Source organism: Melozone crissalis, unplaced genomic scaffold, assembly GCF_028551555.1.
Source record: "Melozone crissalis strain CALT ecotype California unplaced genomic scaffold, PUWL_Pcris_2 ptg000005l_1, whole genome shotgun sequence".
NCBI classification, from domain to species: domain Eukaryota; kingdom Metazoa; phylum Chordata; class Aves; order Passeriformes; family Passerellidae; genus Melozone; species Melozone crissalis.
The window spans coordinates 47,250,360-47,259,823 of NW_026535783.1; positions in this window are offsets into that span (position 1 = coordinate 47,250,360).

Consider the following 9,464-nt stretch of genomic DNA (forward strand, 5'->3'; position numbering starts at 1 on the left):
TGGAGGTTTTTTTGCAGTATGATTCAAAATCCACTTTCTTCAAGATCCACCACCCACAACTACTTTTTGGCCAGATTTAAGACTGAAAAGAGGGAACCTAGTAGTGACTTAGTCACTTCTGTTGTGTGCCAACAAGTTGCTCGTTTGCTGATTAGCCACCTGCTTTTGATCTGGATTATATCCAGACCTGCTCCAGCTGGCCAGAGAATGGGAATGTCCGCTGTAGTCAAGGATACCTGCAAAGCACTGAGAGCTGCAGTAAAGCATCTTTGAAGAGAAGCACAGGGAAAGGCAAATTAAAGGGAAGGCAAGGGAAAAACAGAGGCAAGGAGCCAGTTTCTGATCTCAGCATCACTGATGTCACCAATACAAATTTGGTCCACAGAGTGCTGAGGAAATGAGAATAGAAATAGGTCAGAGGGAAAGGTGACAGACTAGCACAGGTGACAGCAAGGGGAAAATTAATTGTGTCTCAACTGCAATCTTAATGGCTACTCTGCTTTAACACTTGAAATGTCTCTTACTCATCCAAGAGCATAAAATTAAAAAAATCTTTCCTACAGTCTGCTTGTATTTCATAGCTGCTCCAGACAGGAATTTTTACTAGTGGTGCACCCATCTGCAGATTCATTTGAAAAGCAACATGCTTTTCAGATCTAATGAAGATGAAAAGGTTTAAGTCTCCTCATGTTTCAAGTGAAATCCTATAGTAACAAACATACTTATACTTAAGATCTTCTTTCTTGTAGTGTTCTACACATTTCTAAGGTTGCTTAATTTGCTGGTGAATATCAACAAGTTTCAACTATTCTTTAGAACATGTCTTTGTAGAAAATTGCAGCAAACACACAAAAATTTTCTTCCTGAAATATTTTCTTTTGAAATTGGTCATGAAACTCTATTGATGAATCAAAAAAAATGAAAAAAAATGTTAAGTTTGCTGCAAGGATTTTTTAGTTGTTTCATTAGACTATTCATTCTGAAATTAGTTTTTCTTCTTCTAAAGTAAGGAACAGAAAATATGCATGAACAACCCCTTACCTGCTTTCAAGTATTCTTCAATCTTAAAAAGTTATGCTTAATTATTTGTTTACAGTGAGTCCATTCTTTAAGTTTTTGAACATTTGCCCCTGGAAAGTTGTTGATTTGTTGGGGTTTTTCAATGTTTTGGTTTAGGTTTTGGATTTTTTTTTTTTGGTAGATTGACCAACAATCATAAAAACTAAGGCAAATAGTCAGTTTCATGTGTCTAGGTACCACAAGGGTTAATATCATTCAGTATGATAATATACATTGTAGTTGTTGACTTTCACTAAAGAGAAATAAGGCTTTGGAATTCTTTGTCCTCTTGAATAGCGCTATGATTTTTGGAAGTGTTTGAGAAGTCCCACTGAACTGAGGGAAAGGCAGCAATGTCTCATATTCCTATTTTCAAATACTAGGAGGCCTGATCTAGCAGTAAGGTGTGCTGGGTTCATTTTCTGACTGTTGCCTTAGAAAGAACAGGTGTTTTTTGCAGAAGTTTTTTTTTTGTAAGTGTGCATTTATAGGAGATTGTCTTTGACTTGAAGCTGACAGACTTTGTTGTCTGAAAAATCACCTCTCACAAAAAAGAAAAAAAAAAAAACAAAGAAAAATCTCCTTCCAGTTAGTTACAGTCTTAGACATAACTAAGAGTTACTGTATATTAAAATATAGACATACCCCTGCCCCTAGATACAAAACTGTCATCTGAGGTCAACAGTTTACATTAATAAGATATTTGAAGTTCTCATTTCCAGATATTTCTGTTGCAGGTTGATTTCTTTTGTTGTATATTACCCCACCCACAAAACTTTGCAAGTGGAAGCAGTCTTACAGTCAGACAAGCCCCTGTGGAACAGCTGCTCACACGGGACTGTCCTTGTACTTGAGCAGCATTGCCTGCAGAATTTAACACTTGTCATGTTTACAGATTTCCAGCTTGAAACCTAAACTGAGCAGGTGTGTGATTAGCTAATTAACACAGCCAGCTGAGCTTTTTAAAAGTAATTTAAGTATAAAATACATAGCATACAGATGGAAGTTTTAATACTTCTGGATGAGGTCATTCCTCCTAATTTGGAAGCAGATTCAGTAGGAATAGATATCTATTTAGCATCAACAGGATTGTATGATAGTCTAATGAAAGTCAAATCATGTTATTCAGCAAATATTTATGTTTAAGATTAGGAAATACCTGTAGATTTTTGCAACTCAGTTCCAAAGTTGAAGAAATTTCAGAATGTAAGCTGTCTTGCTGTAGTAGGTTTATAAAGTACCTTAATGCTATTATTTTGGAAAAAAAAATAAATATCATTGTCCTTTGTTTTCATTCTTGTTATTTCTGCATTTCTTGCAGAAATTTTTTTATTTCTCTTAGCAGCAGCTGGAGCTGAGTTGTGCTCCACATCTTCCTAGTAAAATTTGTACAACCATTCAGGATAGAAATTTGCATTAAGCTGCTGGTATCAACTTCAGTATGCTATAAATGCAGCCAATGCACTTTTTACCAGGGCAGCTTCTTTATTGGTCCACTGAAAAATGTTCTCTCTACAGTGATCCTACTTGTAAGAGTGATCTGCTCTTTGTTGTATGCTTAGTAGGAAATGTGAGTGAAACCTGGGATGAATTGTAAAAGTTTCTTCCCTTCAAGCTTGTTTGGCTTTTTTTTTATCATGTCTTAAGTAAAAAGTCTGCTCCTGCAAAGGTAACCTTCGCCATTTAGCTGGAGAAGGAGTCACGAGGTGATCATGTGCAGCACACCTCCACGCTTCCCTCTCAGCAGTTCCTCCTTTCCTCTCTGGCAGCTGCTAGATTGGAGGTGAACCCTGTCCTGCACTGGGCTGGTCCAGATTCCACTTCACCTGTTTCCAAATAAAAATAATCATCTTTCCAGGCTGAGGCTGCAGTCAATTGCCAACATTTGCTAACACAAAGCATGCCTGTGAAGATGTGTATTGATGACACAGGACCATAATTCTCAAAAGGTCTGATTTCAGGCAAGTGCTTTTATTAACATCCCTGTTATATGCCACTCATGGACAATATTCCCCTGATGCATGAATTGCAGCCAGGAATAATGAGGACATATTAGGAGCTCTTAGGAAATGAGATGACACTTCAGCATGACCATGACTAGGGTTTATGACTGATATCATAGTGGTGGGGTCGCTCTGATCTCTTGTGGAGTGATTTACCACACATTACAGAATACATGCAGAAAACTTCATTAAACCATATGTAGTAAAAAGATCCTGAAATCCCTAATAAAAATGTTTCTCCAAATTCTGCAGTGCAGAGTATCAGATGAATGTGAAGTATGTGTATCAGGAATGCATTAAAAATCTGGTTTTGTCTAAGAATAAAAGTGCATCTGACCTCTTAGGAAAAATTGAATTTAGCACAATATGAACAAATACTTTTCTGTTGGCAATGCCTGCTGTTCCCTAAAAGGATAGTCTAGTTGTTCATAGGATTTTTCTTTCCTTTGTTGCTTGTACAGTCTCACATATTCTCCAAGAATAAGAGTAAAGAAATTGGTACTTCAGCCTCATCTTTCTAGCTCATAGAAGTGATAGAGAAGACAAGATCCTATTTCTACGCAAGAACATTCCATTTTCTAGCTTATAGACCACAGATAATGCATGTGAAATTGCTTGGGAAAGTTCTCATGATTTCTTGGGAAAATTACAGAAGAGCTGCTTCATTCTCATTCTTTCTTTAATCAAGTTAATGTAAAAAGCAGCCTCTATATATCTTGAATCAAGGCACAGTATTCTTTAAGTTGCCTAGATGCTTTGTAATCTAGGCAACTTGATTTAGAAAATTATATTTGTCTTGATATGGTGTCAATAACAATATTTGCACAAAAGAATAAATTTTAAGTGTTTTTTATTCTATCCTGCATTTTCAAATTATTTGATTCTTTTATAGTTTTTCAATCTAGTCACTTAGTCATTCCTGTAACTTTCTGTAGTTCAGAGATTCCTAGATAATATGCTGCAAGTACTGAGAATAGTTGGAGGTTAAAAGAAGTGCCAGAATCTATGGTTTAATCTTCACTGTGGTTTGAAGTAAGAAAACCAGCAAGGTATGCTTTAAATGCCAGCTGAAAGTCAAGGTGCCATGTAAAATGTAGGAAGTGCTTTTTGAACTCTCCAGGAACTGGATTTATATAGTAAATATGTATAGCTTATCTATAAGTCCTTTTATATTCTGGTTTCTTCACCTTGCGACAGGTCTGGTCGCAGGCAGAAGGCATTCCTTCAAAGTTTTGGTGATCCAGTCTACTCCGAGTGTCATTGAAGTGGTGGAAGGTGGTGTATTGCTGCTTTCCTACAATGACATGCAAGTAGCTCTTTAACGTAAATACCCATATTGCTTCAAAGCTGGTGCAGGTGGTTTGCCCATAACGGGTTCATATTTTGTCCAGAAACTGTAATCCCATTGTTTTTTTCCAAAAGTTGGAATATCACTCCTGTAAGAATGCACCCTGTAAAAGGCTGGCTATGTGTTGTGCTATGTGTTTCTCAAAGCTTTTTAGAAAGCTTTTACAACAAAGATGTTTTTAGAGAAAAATATTTTTCAGCCTTCAGCTATAACTACACCTCCAGATATAATTAGAATGTGATTAGGCTGGTTTCCCCTAATTTCAGTAATTTCTCAGCATTTTTGCTGTGACATTTTCCTAGGCATTGTGACAGAAGGGGAGAACTTAACATTCTTAATATCTTTTGATCATCTATGTCATTTAGCTTGTTATGATGCATCTACCATTGCAAAGGAAACTAAGTTTTTATACCTGGGGCATATCTTTTTTTCCTGGTTAGCTTTCTTACTGGAAACATAACCTAGTATGATTACAGTGAGGAGCATGGATTTGCACAAGGCTGTGGGTATTAATGACATTAAGCACCATCTGAATGCAAGTTGCTCAGAAGAAGTCTGAAAAAAAAGACAACCAAATAATTTCATGAGACAGAGGCTTCCATAGTTTCAACTACCAGAAGTATTCCCCTGTGGGTTAGTTTCTTTTCTGAAAAATTCATGGACTTCATTTTAACAATCTTAAGTCTAAAAATGAGGATGAAAACTAAGTGAAAATCCCCTAACAATTCTTAACATCTGACAAGATATTATAAAATGAGCACTTTGAGTCCAAGTAGTGCAGTTGGTAGCATCACTACTCTTACAGTAAGGAAGTTCTTCCTAATAGCTAATCTAAACATGTCCTCTTTCAGTTGGAAACTATTGCCCCTTGTCCTGTCATTATCTGCCCATATAAAAAGTCTCTCTCCCTCTGTATTATAAACCCCCTTAAGGTACTGGAAGACTACAATGAGGTCTCCCCAGAGCCTTTTCTCCAGGATGAACAAGCCCAGGTCTTTCAGCTTGTCTTCACATGAGAAGTGCTCCAGCTGTCTGATCATCTTCATGGCTCTCCTCTGAATCTGTTCCTATAGTCCACGTGTCTTTTCTGAACCCATGCAGCACTCTCTAAGTGGGATCTCACAAGGGCAGAAGGGAGGGCCAGAATCCCCTCCCTCTCACTGCTGGTGCTCCCTTATGGTGCAGCCCAGGACAGGATTGGGTTCTGGGCTGTGAGCACACACTGCTGGGTCACACCCAGCTTTTCACCCAGGAGAGCCCCCGGCCCCTTGTCCACAATGAGTTCTTCTCCCAGTCTGTACTCATACCTGGGACTGCCCTGACCCAGGGGCAGCACTTCACACTTGGACTTGTTGAACGTCAAGCGATTCCCATGGGCCCATTTCCCAGGCTTGTCCAGGTCTCTCTGGATGGGATCCTGCCTTCTCAGTGTCTTAGCTTCGTGTCACCTATGAACCTGCTGAGGGTGCACTCAATGTCACTGTTGATGTCATTGATGAAGATATTGAAGAGCCATGTCTTCCCAGTTTGGAGGTAATGGTGTCATTAGGGACTATAAAGGCCTTACAGAAGGAGACAGGAGATATCTGTCTTCCTTTGTCAATCATTGCTGTCACTGGACCATAGAAGACCACCAGATTAGTCAGGCATGATTTGCTCTCAGTAAAATTTGCTGAGATCACCTCCTTGTCTTTTCTCTGCCTCAGCATATCTACAAGGAAAGTTTGCTCCATAATCTTCCCAGACATGTAAGTGAGGCTCACTGGTCCATAGTTCCACAGATCTTCCTTTCTCCCATTTTTAAAAAAAATGGGAGTGATGTTTCCTTTTTCCAGTCGCTTCACCTGTCTGCCAGGATATTTCAAGTATGGGGGAGAGTGACTTGGCAATATCAGACACTTTCCTCAGGACCTGGAAGTGCATCTCATAAGATCTCATAGACTTGTGGCTGTTCAGCTTCACCAAGTAATTCCAGACCTGTTCTTTGCTTATAGGGGGAAGAACTTTTGTGGGAACCCAGAACATCCCTCTGGCTGTCCAGGACAAGACCCCTGCCAGGGGGCTCAGAAGCCCTGGCATGGAGCCCAAAACACCTTTGGGTTTGATTATGACCTGTGGAGCAAATTACCAACCTTATATGAAGATCAGCAAGCCACAACAGTTTAGGTACAATAATAGTGAAGTTATCACAGGGTGGAAAAGTAGATTTTAGGGTTTTTGGTATGAGAGTTCAGGAGGCAAGATGAAGGGAACTGGGTATGTCCAGCCTTTCTCCTTCTTCTTCTTAACCTCCATCTTCTGCTGTGATGTTGGCACTTACAGATTGGCTTAGAGTAGAAGCTCACTGTCTAACATAGGAAATAGCTATTGGAAAGTAGTTGTAAACGTTATATATATAGTTTTTAGTATAAAGACATAACACCACCCTGGGGGCAGGCAGTGTGCCTGGAACTGTCCTGCTGGACGGATCTTGACAGGGCAGGAGAAAATATTTTATAGATAAGGAACAATAAACAACTTTGAGACTGAGAGCTGGAGATCTCCGACTCATTCTTCAAGCGCTCGGGCTGGGAAAAGAGACTTTTAACATTTTCGGGGTCGCAGCGACACAAAAGGCCCCGAGAGACTTTGATCCTTCAACAGTCACGGGGAGGACGAGGGACTTGAGAGAAGTGGGAAGCCTGACTGCCAGTGCAGACTGAGGCAAAGAACTCGGTGAGTACCTCAGCCTTCCAGTTTTCACAAGTTCACCCTTCTCACTTACTGGGATGGATACACTCTACTTGCTTTCTTTTCTGACCTATGTTTTTATAAAATCCCTTGTTGTTCTTTACATCTCTTGCCAAGTCCTGTTCCATCTTTGCCTTGACTTTCCTGATGCCATCCCTACACATCCAAATTATATCCCAGTAGTCTCCCCAGGTTACCTGTCCCTGCTTTCACAAGCTGTACATTTCTTTCTTACTCCTCAGTTTGATGAACAGATACTCAGCCTTGCCAGTTTCCAGCCTGCCTTCCATGATTTCCTACACATTGGGATAAAGATCTCTTGTGATCTAAGAGAGTTCCCATCAGCCCCTCTCTTCTTAGGGACCTTATTCACCAATTTTTTTCCAACAGTTGGAAGTCCGCTCTTGCAAAGTTCAGGATCTTGATTTTGCTCCTTGCCAGGCCCAAACTCCTTGAGATCATGAACTCAACCAGTGTGGTTGTTACAGACAAAGCTGCCTCTGATCTTAACTCCTTTGATATGTTTATCTATCGCATTGGTGAGTACCGGGTACAGTAATGTCTCACCTCTGGTTTGTTTGTCTAATACCTGTGCTGGAAGTTGTCCCCCACACTTTCCAGGAGTCTCCTGGATTGCTTGCTGCATTGATTTTGTGTCGCAGACATCTCTTCATGAAAATCCTTTCCTTAGGATTTTTTCCTCCTGAGAAGTTGAGAGGCCTCAGGAACAAATTGTAAACAATGATTATCTGCTGCTGTGGAATGCAACAGGTGCATCTTTGATTGGCCCATCTTGGATGTTTATAATTAATGGCCAATCACAGCCCAGCTGGCTCAGACTCTCAGCCCAAGCCACAAACCTTTGTTATTCATTCCATTCTATTCTTCACTTACCTTCTGAGATGAGATCCTTTTCTTCTATTCTTTTAGTATAGTTTTAATGTAATATATATCCTAAAATAATAAATCAAGCCTTCTGAACATGGAGTCAGATCTCCATCTCTTCCCTCAACGTAAGATCCCTGTGAAGACCATCACAATTTCCCAGTTGGAGTCCTCATCAGGATGAGAGCTTGTGAGCGTGATGCTTCCTGTATCTGAAGCAAAACGCCTTGTTGAAAGGCTCCCTCTAATCAGGCAGCCTATTGCAGACTCTTGTCACTGGGTGTCCTTTGTTAATTCTGTCCTTGGTTTTTACCTACAATGTCTCAGTCTGTTTATGGCTGTTTATCAGGGACACCTCTTCACAATCTAGCCCTGCCTTAACATTGAGCACAACACCTCTCACCCCTCCTTCCCAGCTTTTCTGTTCTGAAAAGCTTGTGGCCCTCAACTGCAGTGCTCCAGTCATGTAACTCATGTTCTATGTTTCTGCGATAGCAATTAGATCATACTTTTCTAACTGCACTGTGGTTTCCAACTCCTCTGGCTTGTTACCTGTGCTGCATGAATTACTGTAGAGGCACTTTAGCTGGGCTATCCACCTCTTCATCTCCTGGGAAGAGCCCTCTCTAATTCTTTTGGGATGATTTACAGGTATTTCCCTGCTGTTCCCTAAGTGCTGTTGTTCCTGGTTCATTTCAGATAAGCCTGTAGAACATCCTATTTCTCTGCTAAAAGTATTTTAAAGCTCTTCTAGAATGTCTTGCCAGATTGTTCCCCAGAATAAGTGTCTGAGTGCTTCAGTACTGAGTCTTGCTTAAGCACAGCACAAAGATGTAGCAGTGTTTCTAAAAGGTATTCCTAATTCTGCAGAACCCTGAAGAGCATGAAAAACCATCTGGAAATAAGAGAAAGGAAGGAATATTGTGCAGAGTCTAGTAAAGTCTAATTTTTTTTGTGAGAAAGCTGTTGAATGTGTGATTATGCGCTCAACAACAAACAATGCCTAAATAAGCACGTAAGGTCAACTTCTTAATAATGATAATCAAGGTCAACATTTTTAAAAGTGCAGACTACTAATTATAGAAATATGGGGCCTAATCTTACAATCTTTCCCACAGAGAGAATTTTCTTGGCTACACTAACAGTGCTCACCAGAGTAGATATTGGAATCATAGAATGGTTTGTGTTAGATCTTTGTGTACCAGACTCATTGCCATGGGTGGGGACACCTTCCACTAGACCTCCTTGCTTGGAGCTCCATCCAGTCTGGCCTTGAATGCTTCCAGGGACAGGACAGCTACAGCTTCTCTGGGGGACCTGTTTCTGTGCCTCTCAACCCTCCTAGGAAAGAATTTCTTTTTAATATCTTACCTAAATCTACTCTTTCAGTTTCCCTCTTGTCCTGCCACTAGAAGCCCTTGTAAGAAGTCCCTCTCTAG